The sequence below is a fragment of the Rhagoletis pomonella genome, unplaced genomic scaffold (assembly GCF_013731165.1).
Source record: "Rhagoletis pomonella isolate Grant_MI unplaced genomic scaffold, Rhpom_1.0 Rhpom_scaffold_00008, whole genome shotgun sequence".
Lineage (NCBI taxonomy): Eukaryota > Metazoa > Arthropoda > Insecta > Diptera > Tephritidae > Rhagoletis > Rhagoletis pomonella.
In genome coordinates, this window is record NW_023458562.1 from 13,420,316 (window position 1) to 13,435,063 (window position 14,748).

At 31.7% G+C, this 14,748-nt stretch overlaps 1 protein-coding gene across 5 annotated transcripts in view; it reads right to left on the minus strand.

Moving 5' to 3' along the window:
• The window catches only part of LOC118744217, a 240,237-nt gene that overhangs the window by 145,040 nt on the left and 80,449 nt on the right, over nt 1-14,748 (minus strand). For 2 of the 5 annotated variants that reach the window (XM_036477076.1, XM_036477078.1), the window contains one exon: nt 13,554-13,661. The exons of the other annotated variants lie outside the window; for them this stretch is intronic. The gene's annotated coding sequence lies outside the window, so the exon portion shown is untranslated. The remainder of the gene's footprint in view (nt 1-13,553; nt 13,662-14,748) is intronic. 5 annotated transcript variants of the gene reach the window in all.

Sequence of the window (14,748 nt, forward strand, 5' to 3'; positions counted from 1 at the left end):
AAACAAAATGAGAATATGCAAAATAAAAAGGTCAAACATTGAAACACAAGTCGAAGCAAAAAGTCAAATAGTAATTTTCTACCAACGATGTGCCATCAGCCAACAGTGTCATTTTTTTTTTAGAATTGTGAATGCAGCGACCACAAAGCCTGGCAGTTCAACGAGGTCAATGCAATGATACGCTAACAAAATTAATAGTACACTTTCGAGCGCACAGCATCATTGGGGATGAGTGGACCAACCGTGAGCTCGCATTAACAGTGCTGATTTATTAAAATGTACATAATAAGTATGTATTTATGCAATCGTGATAACGTAATCAATTCCATGAATAAATGTTTTTGTTTTGATTACATAACTTTGTTGTTGAATCGCATCTGCCAACATACACACATATATAGGTACATATGTAAAAAATTAAAAGTTGAAAAACGTATCTCCGTATACTTCTAATCATTTTTTACGTACATATTTACAATACATGACAATATTGCAATATGTAAATACGCATTTCTACGAGATCTTTTACCAAAATTTTACAAAAAAATATTCCTCCTGGAGTTCTTACAACTTTAGTTGTCTTTTGCTTTTTTTAAGTTTTTTAAACACCCAAATTATATGGTTGGTTTAGAAAAATTTCTTGTAGTGTCCAAGAAAAAACTTCAAAATAATAAGATAAAAAATTCAAAAGTTAAAAATTTATTTTTTCTTCTACTACTTACCTAAACCCGATGTATCGTTAGATAGTTTATTAAAAAATTTTTTTTTTAAGAACAAATGGTTCCAATAAAACTATTTCCATAAGTTTTTTTTAAACAAAGATTTTTCAAAAAACTTCAAAATATTTAAAAAACTTTTTTCTACACCGAAAGTATTCAAAATGAATAGACAGTTAATTAAAAGATGTGTATCTTTATACAAGTGCTTGCCATAAAATTATTGTCATATTTTTTTTAACTAAATTAAAAAAAAAAAGTTCCAACATATTTCAAAAAAAATTTCTACTCTCTGTATTTTTAAAACAACTGTTTTCAATAAAACTATTTCCGTATTTTTTTTCCAAAGTCTTGTAATCTTTTTTTTTTTGAAACCCACTCCCACTGTCTACGTGCATTTTTAGTACTTCAAAAAGCGATTTCTCGAAAAAAATGTGTTTTGTGTCGAAAATGTTGCACACTTATCTTAGGCAATGCATTATGTTCCGTTTTGCGTAAAGCACCAGATTCCATCGCGAAATTATATTAAAATGAAAACTTAAAATATATATACTAAAGAAAGTAAAAATAACCACTCATGCTCATAAACTCATAGTAGTATATCTAACGTATACCCTCGTAGCTTTATACAAAGTCAGCTACCACGTTTATTCGCATGTCTCAACTTGAAAGCCATATAGTTTGGCGTGGAAGATTTTTACGCAATATTCTTTATCCACATATACATTACTTTCTTCTTGTATATAACAGTTTTACAATGAATTTCGAGTGTGCGAATAAAAATTGTAGAAAAATATTTGTTGTTTCTGAAATCATCGTCATCTTTACCTAAGTGTGAGTTTTTTCATTTTGTGGAGCACTGATTTTTTTACACTGAATTTTCAAGTACCCAAAATTATTACAATTAAAAAATCTTAAAATTGCAAAAAACGACAAAATAACTGCAAAGGATATTCTGCATGCCGCCATTTTTTTTTTTAATTTGGTGGCACACTGTTGTATGTGATGCTAAAGTCCACTGCTTCTAGTATTAACGTTCTATCTGAAAACTTGCCAAAGTTATAAAAAAAAAAAACAATTATAAAACAGGCCAACAAAAATTAAAAAAAAATGTTGGTGCGACAAATGTTAAAGCTATTTTTGATAGACTTTTTTGTGCTGACTACGAATCCGTAAGTACAAAGGATCCAACACGTACAGGTTTTGAGAAAATCGAGGTCAAAGTGTCAAAAAATCGGGCTTTTGCAATATTTGAGAAGCTCTAACAAAGAGTAAAAAGGTGATAGAACCTTCCACTTAGGCTTAGATTAAAGCAAGAACCCTCGACTACTATCCTTGAAAATACCATTCCTGCACATTGAATTTATGGTCACTTATAGTCATTTATTGAGCAGTAAAATTTGACTTTTGGCGAAGTTTGAATCCCTGCCGGAATTAAACAAAAGGTGATAGAACCTTCCACTTAAGCTTAAATTTAGGCTTGAACTTTCGACTACAATCCCTAAAAATACCATCTCTTCGTCTTGACCCTAAGATCACTTATAGTCGTTTATTGAACAGCAAAAACTGATTTTGGCAGGATTTTTTTTCAAGAGCACAATTTGCCAGCATTTTTTTTATTGTTCAACAAATGACTATAAATGGCCATCAAGTAAAGGTGCAGGGATGGTATTTTCAGGGGCAGTAGCCTAGGGTTCTAGCTTTAAGTTAAGCCTCAGTGGAAGGTTCTACCACATTTTTACTCTTTGCTCGAGCTTCTCAAATATTGAAAAAAACCCGAATTTTTGACACTTTGACCACGATTTTCTCAAAATCTGTACGTGATGGAATTTTTATAATTACGGATTCGTAATCAGCTCAAAAAAGTCCATCAAGAACAGATTTAACATTTGCCGCACCAAAATCAGTGTTGCCCTGTGTAATTTTTCGAGTAACAATGAAAAAAAAAATTAGTAATAACGTTTTAAGGCTAAAACTGCCCAAATACTTGATTTATGCAAGAAAAATGCTTAAGCGTTTTTTTTTCTGGCGATAGATGGAAGTGACACGAAAAAAATAACTCGTGAGATTTGCTCATATATTTGTAATTCTTGAATACGTGCGCTATGAAAATAGATTTCAAATTCGTATGAATTTAGCACTTTAGCACTTTTTAGATTTAAGATAATTATCATATAGCTAATTAAATACAGCACTCAATAAGGAAGACACACATACATACGCTTGCAAATTAATTTATGCAAAACCGGCACGCAGCACAGAGGAGATCATTGTTTTAGGCAACAGAGTAAACTGAAATTTCACAAGTATCTACATGAATAATGCCTACAAAGAACGCAACTTTCTCCGCAGCAGTCAAGTTTATAAACAATTTAATAAAGCAAATAAAGAAGGGGAGCCTGCTGAAAAGTTTTGGTAGAATTGCTGGAATAAAAACCACCATATTATGCATGCACATATGTATGTATGTACTTATAAGCACGTATACACAGCCATTCATACGTGCTCGTTACATGAGAACGCCTGAAAGTTAGACGAAAAAAAAATGCCAGGCACGTGTGTTACAGTTGAGAGGATAAATGTTATAATACTCGTATTCATACAAGGAAACAACAAAACGTATGTTAACGCATACTCGTTTATAATTAATGACATACAAACACAATTGATACATGTCTGCCATACCGTTGCATACAAACTGCTGTTGGAGGGAGGCCTACACATGCAGGAATGTTTTTATGTTGGTTTTTGTGCTCATATAAAAAAGTTTGCGGTGTAACCGCCACTTACACAATTAAATACAATTAACAATGTTGTAATTACTTGAATGCGAAATTTTGTTATGTTTGTTAATGGATAAAGTGGCAGCACGCATTTTTACATGTATTATTTACTACATTCTTATTTGTGTTTATTTAAACCACAAGAGGAATAAAGAAAAAAATGTTATTAATTTAATTACTTTTTGCGCTTTGAAATTACAAAGAAGCAAACATATCTGCGAAAAAACCAGGATATAAAAGGTATTAAAAAATATACTCTTCTGAAGAAGACTCTGTCAAAACCTTTTATCTAATTTTTAAAGTGATATTCAGTATTCAGACAATAGTTCAGATGGCGTCTGATAGTCCAAAATGCACAGAAAAGGCAAAGTTGAACAACAAAATGGGTGACCAAATTTGGCAATGATAAATGGCAAGCCAGATAAAAGATAAGGCATTTAAAAACAATTGCAAAAAGTTATTAAAGAAGGTCTGAAAACAAATGTTTATTTTAACGAAAAAATTAATAATATTTTTCCGTTATATATACATTTTCGTTAATTTTTTTTTCATTATAAGTGCATCCTACTAATATTATAAATGTGAGAGTTTATGAGTAAATGGCTGAGTAGGTGAGTGTGTTTGTTGCTTTATCACGTTAAAACGGCAGAACATATTTCAATGAACAGATCTGGATTAAAATATAGAATATCTTTTGAAGAGAGCTACTAACTTTTTTGAAAGTTAAAATCAATTAATTTATTAGTAAAATAGAATATTACAAATATGTGACTATCGAGCGTAAAGGGTTCTAAAGCGATTTATTTCGAAACAACTTTAAAGACGCCTGCCACCTATTCCAAAATTTAAAATCAATGTAATTAACAAGTTACGGAAGTTAAATATTTTTTAATGGGAGTTAAAAGGTAGAGATGTAAGAAATTTTTATTTCGAAAATATTTTTTAGTGGGTTACAGCCTGTCTTGAGGCTCAAAATCAGTTTAATTATGGCTGCCACCTGTATTTAAGTTCAAAATCAATTTAGTTAACGAGTTTAGTGAAATATTTTAATATGGGTGTGAAACGAAAGAGGCTAGTTTGCATAGTTTTTAAAATATTTTTGAAGAGTTGTAGTACGCACCTCTAATCACTGGCTAAAGTAAGGATGTGTCGGATGTTCGTATTTCCGGATAACCGGATTCTGGATACCATGTAAAAATATGAGCCATATCGGATATTCAGTAAACTGCTTTCCTTAGTAAATTTCACAGCACGTACTGTTGCACTGAGATTTTGGTTATCTTATTCGACATTATAAATCAGTTGCCGTAGAAAACCAGTTGAATCATTTGAAAAGTACTGAACTTTGGTGAACTCTAAAAAGAGTGATTATCTCACCGGGTATAAATTATGTTAAAAATATTAGAAATAAATGCCCCTTAATGGGGAAAAGTTTATTTTCATAATGAAAATATTATAATATTTAATTTTTATTGTTAAACTTCATAACAAAAATTCAACTAAGGTTTTTGTTTCTGTAAAAGGAATGCAAATTAAAATTTGTAGAATCAAAATCCGAAAATCCTGCCGGGTTTCAGCATTATCCGACCGAATGGTCGGACAACCAAAACACGGTCAAAACAAAAGTCAAAAGTAGTTACACAGTAGAGTTGGACTTTTTAGTTCACTTTAAAGCTTAGTTCACTGCTAGTTCGTTCAGCTCATTGAACTTGCTCTTCTGAGTTCTACTTATTGAACTATAGTTCACCTAATTAAACTATTTCGGTAGTAGGAGCTGAGCTACAGAACAACAAAAATCAAAGTTTTATAACACACATGTACGCATAAAAGATTGATTCAATATGTAAAGTAAATGATAATTTTTTTCTAAATGTCGGTGGTCCTCTGCAATGAGGACACAAATCAGAAATTTTTAGTTCACTTTAATAAACGAACTAATGAACTAGCTCAATTAAAAGAGCTAGCTGGCTCTTTCCCTCTTTAGTTAAAAAGCTCCCCAAGCTTATTACATAGGTGCATTTGTATGTAGCAGTTCTTTTAATTTAATTCAAAGTGACATTTCATAAATGTATGCAATTATTATTAACCGACTTCAAGTTAAAGAGGAGGTTATCAACTCGTCGGAATATATTTTTCTTTAATGTATGTTACCGCATTACTTTAGACTACGTTAACCAATTTCTTCTCTTTTCTTCGAATTCTTTTTTAAAGGGATGGTGGTTTCTCCGAGGTGATCCCATACTATTTTGGCTTAAGTCATTGGATCATAAATAATTAACGGTCCTCTTAAATTTGTATTTGAAATTGAAGTCAGTTTTGTTTTTTGCTTAAAAATTAGTTCTTTTTAAATCACTTTTTGTTTGGCCATGCAACTTTTCATAAGGACCACTATCTAGTTTCTATAGGTAATTTTGATAATTTTTGATTGCAGACATACATATATGCTGCCTCAATGAAATCAATTCAGAATTAAATGTGTAGCATTTATCTATGACATAATGAATGTCATATAAATACAGACTGGATAATTATCTAAATCTTGAACGGTTTGTGCAGTCATCGACATGCTTTTAATTAAAACTTACTATGGAAATAAAAAAAATATTTACTTCAGTAGACATTTCTTAAATTCTCTATCTTTTAACGAACTGCCAAAAACTAATAATTTCCTTGTTCTCTTCAATGTCTGCTTAATTGAATTTCATCCAATATAATCCAATTTAATTTACAACCAACAAAAAGTCTTATGTAAGCAGATTAGGCACTGCACGCCAGTTTGGCAACTGATACAGCAATAAACTCGCCTACAATTAACTATGGTCTACCTATTTGGACGTTTTGATGAATGTTTGCGTGTTGGCGTGATCTCATCACATCGAAAATATTTCGCTATTTTTACGTTTGTGAACTTGCAGTTACTCTCGAATATGTAAATGATTTTTATACCCGAGCGCACTTGTGCACAAGGGTATTATAACTTTGTTCACATAACGGTTGTTTGTAACTGGCAAAACAAATCGAGATAGATATAGACAAATGTATACATAAATGATCAGAATGAAAAGAGAAATCGATTAAGCGGTGACTGTCTGTCCGTCCGTCCGTCCGTCCGACCGTCCGTGTGTGCACACGACAACTTGAGTAAAAATTGAGATATCTTAACGAAACTTGGTACGTGAACTTCTTTTGGGCGTAGGACGGATGGTATTGAAAATGGGCGAAATCGGACAATAACCACGCCTACCTCCCATATAACGGTAATTTTAAGAAATACGAAAACTGCGATATTTTAGTAACTACAGAAGATAATTTACTCAAAATTGATACTTACAATGAGTTTTAGACAAAAAATAAGAATATTACAAAATTTTGGCAAATGGGCGTAGCCACGCCCACTTATGGTTACATGTGTATATCTTGGTAACCGCTACACCAATTTCTTCCAAACTTGGCACAGTTGTTGGTCCTGGTACAGCATGGCCGAAAATTTCTAAAATCGGACAATAACCACGCCCACATCAGCACCGCCCACTTGTGATCACACATATGTATCTCGCTAACCGTTCTACCGTTGAAATCGGACTAAAATTGAGGCCGCTTTTCATATAACGGTAAATTTCAGAAATGCTTGAAATTTCAATATTTCGAAATTTAAGGACGCTAATTTACTTAAAATGTATACACCCCGGCTTATCATGTAGCGGTAGCTTTCGGAAAGGAGGAAAACATATATTTAATACTTGCGCCGGGTATTTAATGTTCGGCTCCGCCCGAACTTAGACTTTCTTACTTGTTTTTTTGTACGTTTATATTTCTAGTACATACATATGTACGTACATATGTAATTATTCGCATTTCAATATTTCCTCGTAATTTCTTGACTTAATTTTCGATTTCATTCGAACCTACCATAAAAAAGAGTCTGTCGCAAATTGTTTTTCAACCCGACATCTATTTAGCTGACATGGCTGCGAGGATACAGATGTATTTCATATGTATGTAGATATGTTTTTATTTAAAAAAAAAAATCACCAATAAAAAGTCGAAAGATATACACATAAAAAAACGGCATAAGCCACTGGCTGCAATTCGACTAGCGGAACTTTACACGTCACTAATTCTTTGATATAAGTTAAATATGGTAAAAATAAGTAAATATCTCTCAAAAAGTCGATGGTGTTAAGATTTTCAAAACCGTCCATCGACCAATTGCAAATCAGTCTTACGGCCACCAGTAGATACCTGGAGTTCAGGGTTATCAAATAAAATTTTTTCCACTATTTAGGCGTTTTTGCAACTGATCGATGGATTGCTTTTTGTCGGAACTAACATTGACAACGCAACCGCATTGATGCAAAATATCGCTTGATGTCAAAGAACTCAGCTGTTCTTCTCTGAAAAAATGTGGCCAAGTTCTCAAAACTTATCCCTGTAGAGGCCGGCTCGAAGCACAAAAATATTCCACCGTATCATCGGCTTCAATCTAGGAAGGGAAATAAAGTCAAGGTGTTTGTGCTATGAAAAATTACCAGTCAGCAATTCCACAAGTTTTATGCAGCCCAATGAAGGTAAAATGTTTTTGTATTTTCCTTTTCAGCTGATGAAGTGACCGCCTATAAACCACATCAATAAATTCCAGAACAAAAATATATTGCGTTGGCCAATATATTACGTTACGTTACGTTAATTAAGTCTAGAATAACAGAGCCTTGAGCAATTGCTTTTTCTTAAGACAGTGTCTCACAATTGGTACATTTGTATAGATTTGTACATTTTTTATATAACGCTATTGGTACAAAATAAAAAAATTGGGACGACATTTTTTGTAGTCACCCGATTTCTACAATACAGCGAACTTCAATCTGGGAGAAAAAAATGTGTAAAAGTGAATTGGCTGTACACGCAGAAAAATACAGCAACAAGAATGCAAACGCGGCATACTGCTTGCAGCAACACAGAAAAGTACAAAAAAGTATTGCCACAGAAAATTTTTTACAATACATGCAACAATTCTTATTCTTATTTTTTATAAAAATATGGTTCCTTCTACAGCAAAAACATAGAAAATATAGTTTCTATACGTTGTGCAAAACTCGTGAAAATTCAATAAACTTTCATGCAAATTTTTTAATCGGATCTTTCGAGCTCGAGTATGCAGTTTTGTAGCCCATTAAATTCTAAACTCTAAAAAATGCAGGTCTGAAGTTAGTCAAGAATCGTGATAATTTTTCAGCACTTTTTTTTTGTTGAAGGTGTTTCGCGTGATTATCGCATTTTTTCGTATGGAAGAAACTGCGTAAAATAAATTTGCTAAAAATCAGCGGTAAGTCACAAGCTTTCACACTGTTATTATAAAATTTATTTGGCTGCAAAACTGCATACTCAAAAAAAAAATTTTAAATCTAAATAAAAAGCTGAAATTTTTCATGCAAATTTAATGAATTTTCCTGAGTTTTGCACAAAATTTATAAATAATATTTTTATATTTTTTGTTGTAGTATGGATCATATTTTTATAAAAAATTTGCAAAAAAAAATGTAAATAAAGATTGTTGCACATATTGTAAAACATTTTCTGTGCCAATACTTTTTCCGCCAGTGTATGTAGGGGCTGTTTGAAAAAGTATTCGATTGTTCCGAAATAAATCTAAAAAAAGTTATATTTTAAAAAACTAAAACCTCGCTATTATAATTTCCATTCGTACTGTCATCAGGTATATAACTTGAGAATAGAAATCGCTGCATCTTTTAGGCGCATCAATATTATATAGTTACATCCGAGCTAATAAAAGGGAGGTAAAAAGGGAGGTAATAAAAAGACACAGATCCCTAAAATTCCAAAAAAAAAAATTTAAAGCGAATACAAAAATTAAAATACTTTAATTCAAAAAAAGATTTTACAGTGAATTAAAAGTATGGAACTATTAAAAAAAAGTATATAAAATTCTTGGAACGAAAAAAAAACGTAAAAAAATGCTAGCACTTAATAAAGGCATTAGGAAAATGTAGTACAATGATTTTAATAACACTTGAAAACATTTATTAGAAAACTTCGTAAAATCTTTAGATATAAATTTCAATTTCCCAGACAAAAAATCAAAACTGAAAAAATATTTAAAAAGTTCTTCTCACACACACCTCTTACCTTTCGCACTGCCATTGGCAATAAATGCAATCGCCCAGCTACGGCATATCCTACTCCTCAAAAAAAACATAAAATATTTTGCACACAACTTTCCCACATCATCAGCCAACAGAGTAACCACTTTTTATTTTTAATTTTATTTTTTTGACTTCTACAGCTTTCTTTTTTTTCTACGCACTGTTTATTTTTGCGCACATTTTTCGTGTATTCTCCATACCACTTTCTACCCTCGGCTCGTCAACCATTATGGTGCGCATTACCACAGCTGCATACTCAGTCACATTTGTTTATTGTTATTCAAAAAGCGTGCTTAGGTTTGTTTGTGGTTTTGCTCTGCTTTTCCGCTTACCACCTACTGCTTACTGTTTTGCGGTAAATTTCAAAAAGTGTCACTTGAATCGGAAAGAATGTCACGTAAGTGCCAGCAATGCCTAGGATAACATACAAACTTTTAAAAGTTGTGACATGACATGCCAACGCAGGCTGTGATGTAAATGCAAACCATTTGAAGCGACTGTCAGTCAGTTGCGTGAGAGAAAGGATTTCCGGAGTACATATGCAAGTGTGTATGTAAGTGTATATAGATACATGTTTGTATATGTGAATAGTACGAAAATTAGATGAGGCTATACGAGTGGTATGAGTAATATTTTTTTAAGGAAAATACCACCAATTCCATTTTTAAATTCGAGCAGTTTAATATTCATGGTCAAATTTATGTGATTTGCTGCAGCAGTTAGTTAATTACCTACCCACATTCCCAGTGCATCAATGATTAAAAGGGTGGAATAAGAAAATTTATATAGTAAAGCAGATTTTTCAAATATATTTAATATTATTTTCGGTACTTAATATTTGAACAATTTTGTAACTTTTAACTATGGCAATTTTTTAACAAAAAAATATGCATATGTATACAACTTTTTCATAAAAAAATAAAGACCACGAAACCTTGGGCTATACCTGGACCGATTTAAACTGACATCCTCCTCAGAGTATGGTATCAAAATGGCACTTATCTGTTACTTTGGCATACAAGTTTTTCCACTACAATTCTCGCTTAACGTTAGCAAAATACTTAATTTGACTGTATGATGCCTTCGTTAAAATATTCCTCATTAAAGCCTACAACAAAATCATCATAATTACTTAATTAACATAGAATTTAGGAATTAAAAGAACCCTTCGAAACTTTCTCCCGTGCAATTTATAGGTAGGTATATACAGTCAGCGTCAAAAATATGAATATTATGACGTTTTGACGATTTTCGTTATTCATATTTTCCATACTAATTTTATTTTTACTTTTTACAAAAACATACTTTAGTTACGATGACGATAAATATGAACTGAAAATGCAGGACAATTAAAGAAAAAAATATATCCTTCATACATAGTACATATGTATGTAAATTTACGTAGTATAAAAATAACAAGAAAATATACACTAATTATTAAAAGTGGTGATTTTTGTTAAATATTTGCAATGCTTTTCAAGTCAAAATTTTTTTGTTATTTTTTTTTTATAAAAATATGGTTCATTCTTTCTTTTTCAAATTCCACTAATTTTCATCTAAATTTTGTACTTTTTAGTCTGAATTTTTAGAAAAAAAACCTGGGTATGCAGGTACATCGGTTATATAATTCTTGTAAAACCAGTGCAAGCTTTAAGTGGCTAAAAACTCCCGCTGATTTTTATGATTTTTTCTTGCCGACGCCACAAGTTATATATTTTTGTAAGAGGCACGTCAATACCTTTCGAACTGTAGATCGATTACGTTGATTGGGAGATCTTTTCATGAGGTATGGACGAATAGCTCCGGTAAGTAACAAAAAACACGTTTTTAGAAAAAAAAATCTCGAAATGTCTTTGAAAAGAAAATTGTGTACTCTCTTCGTGTTCATCGAACGAAAATATGCTTGAAAAAAATATAAATTAACGCGATTAGTACACAATTCGTAGAGCAGTATTACTGATCTCCATTTTCTTGCCGTCCATTGTCTATGACCGCAAAAAATATAGGACGCATTTACTTTTGAATCTTCAAAATCAGCCTCGTCCTCATGTAGTTATCAATCAGTTATCGACACTGCTTATATGTTGATAAGTAATGGGCTCCCGCCGTTTGCATATTTTAAAATATCTGTTTTGAAAAACTACGCAGGACATACCTTTGAATAACAGTACGGTCCTGCTAAAACAGGAGAGATGTTCACCGTAACTATAGTTCATTCAACAGCAAAAACCAGCAAAATTATTTTTTTTTTTTTTTTGAAAATGGGGGAAAAATTAAAAAAAAACCAAAAAATTTTCATCAAAATTTTCAACTTTTCAATTCGATTACTTAGAACAATACGCACGAACAAAACTATTTCATATGGAAGAAAGTACGGCACAAAAAATATTCAAAAATCAACGGCAATTTTTTTTTTTTTTAATTGCACGTTATTATACTAAAGTTTAATGGGGTACAAAACTGCGTACTCAAAATTGAATTGAAAAGTTGAATGTTTTGATGAAAATTTGTTGGTATTTCTTAAATTTTCCCGAGTTCTATATGGAATTGAAAAAAATTATTCTGTTGGTTTTTGCTGTTGAATGAACTATATTTTTATAAAAAAAAAACCTAAGTGCGCTTGGGCCACACTGGAGAAGTGAAACTTACGTTACGTATCTCGTTTTTTCTCATAACCAATATACATAAATATGTACATACATACATTCATCTGCTTTTGCTTAAGGTTATATTTTTTATCGTTTTTCTATCTAGATCCCTACCTCTACTCCTGTTCGTTCTAATTACATTTATTTTATTCTGTTTTCCTTTATATTAATTATTATCTTTACCCTCTATCGATAAAAAAATCGATAGTAACATCTAACAAAATATCGATAACAAAACCAGTAAAAATAGTGATAGCAAAACCGATGAAAATTCGATAATAATCGATAAAAATAGCGATCATAAAATCTATAAAAATATCGATAAATAATCGATAACAAAGTCGATAAATATCGATAACAAAATCGATTACAAAATAGATAAATATCGATAACAAAATCGATAAATATCGATAACAAAATCGGTAAATATCGATAACAAAATCAATAAATATCGATAACAAAACCGATAAAAATATCGATTATTTTTTCAATAAGTCTCGAGAATCCCGAAAATCTAAACTTTCAAAACAGTTCCCAGATTGAGTATCTGTGTCTCTCTCTATATCCTTTCTTCTTTAGTTACCTTTATTTTAATCTTTCTTCCTTTATCTTCATCTTTACTTTTATCGGTATCCTCATCCTCCTCTTTGTCTTTAATTTTATGTTTATCATTTTCTTCAGCTACATATTCCCCTTCGCCTTTGCCCTTATATAAGTGAAGTGTTTAAATTTACCTTGGTCTTCATTTTTGCCTATATCTTTACGCATCTTTGTTTTTGTTTATATTTTTACCTTTGCCTTTATCCTTTTCTTTATCTATGTACGTACTCACCTTTACTTTCATTCTTGTATTGGTCTTTTTCTAAGTGTTATTCTTTAACCTTTTATTAGAAAATTTTTGTTAAATTAATACCATATGCATACACACAAGATGCACTTGTTTCAGCTCCAACCATTTCCGTTGCATTATTTCCGTTGCACCATTCCCATTGCATCATTTCGGTTGCATCATTTCCGTTGCACCATTTCCGTGTGCAATTTGCGTTGAATTTGCCAATATACTTCCAACCAACCAACCGCCGCTAAAAAAGTTTCACTTCAAAAATTAAAAAAAAATTGGTATGGAAAATATAAATAAAGAAACGTCAGGGTATTCATATTTTTGACGCCTACTGTAACTTTAGAAGGCACATTTCCATAAATAAATTTCCGTATTAAAGGATAACTTAATTTACTTTATATTACCTTGCTGCGCAACAGGCTATAGCGCTCAACTGCTCCAAACATTAGCTCATTGGAGTACAACTTGATGAAATTTTTCCACGTAAACACTTTTCACACCTTTGAAAAGACCTAAAAGAAAAAACCAAAAACATAATAATAGATATTTTCATTATCAGTTACGATATGATTTTCCAATAAAATCAATTACTTAAAATTAGAGCTCCCGATTTTGTTCGCACATTTTCAAACAGCCCGGGTATATGAGCAGCGAGTACTCGCACACTTCTTCAATGCTCATTACTCGAAAATTTTCGAGCATGAGCTCGAGCAATTCGAGTTTTTTCGAGTAACTTGAGCAATGTTTGTTTTTATTATATTGACATTTTTGGTAGCAACTTTTTAAATTTTTCAATTTATTGATATATAATGCAAAGATTGTTACATTGGTATTTAATAATATAATTTATTTAACATGAATTAGAAAGCAGCTGCTGACAAATACAATTTACAAATTTTCTTTTGTTTATGAAATTGTTCAAAAACTCGAAAATTTTGAACAAACATTTGATCAGTTGAGCAATGAACGAGTTTCGAGCGAGTATCGAGCTACTCGCATGGCTCGATACCCGGGTATCTAAAGCTCTACTTAAAATCCATTTGTTTAATACAGATCCAATTAAATTCCCCACTTATTTCCAATACCTTGAGAATTTTCGATTTTTCCATTTAAATTATGTCAACCAAAACTCCCAAGCACTTCAGTAATTCTCAGAGACTTAATAAACTCAAGTGCCGCAAATGCATGTGACAACAATAAAAACACCGGCAATGCTTAAAATGCACTTCTCATGCATAACAAATGCTTGTGCTTTTACTATCAAACATAAAAATAGTAATAAAATAGGAATTTCCGCAAAATTGCATTACCTCAGCATATGAATAACATATCTCAAAGGAGCACGAACGAGAGCCGACGAAATTCACTTAGAAATGCTAAATCACCTAAAAATAGAATAAGGAAAGAGTCAATTTACAAAAACCGATGAGCACAAGCTTTAAAACAGCAATGCGAGGAATAAAACAAGCAATCAGAAAAATGCTATTTGAGCATAGCGATGGCAAAGATCAGGTGAACAGGTGAAAGGGAATGACACTAAGAAGGGAAATATCCAAAAATCTAGCGCTCAAGCAGAGGGCAAAGCTACATATGTACATA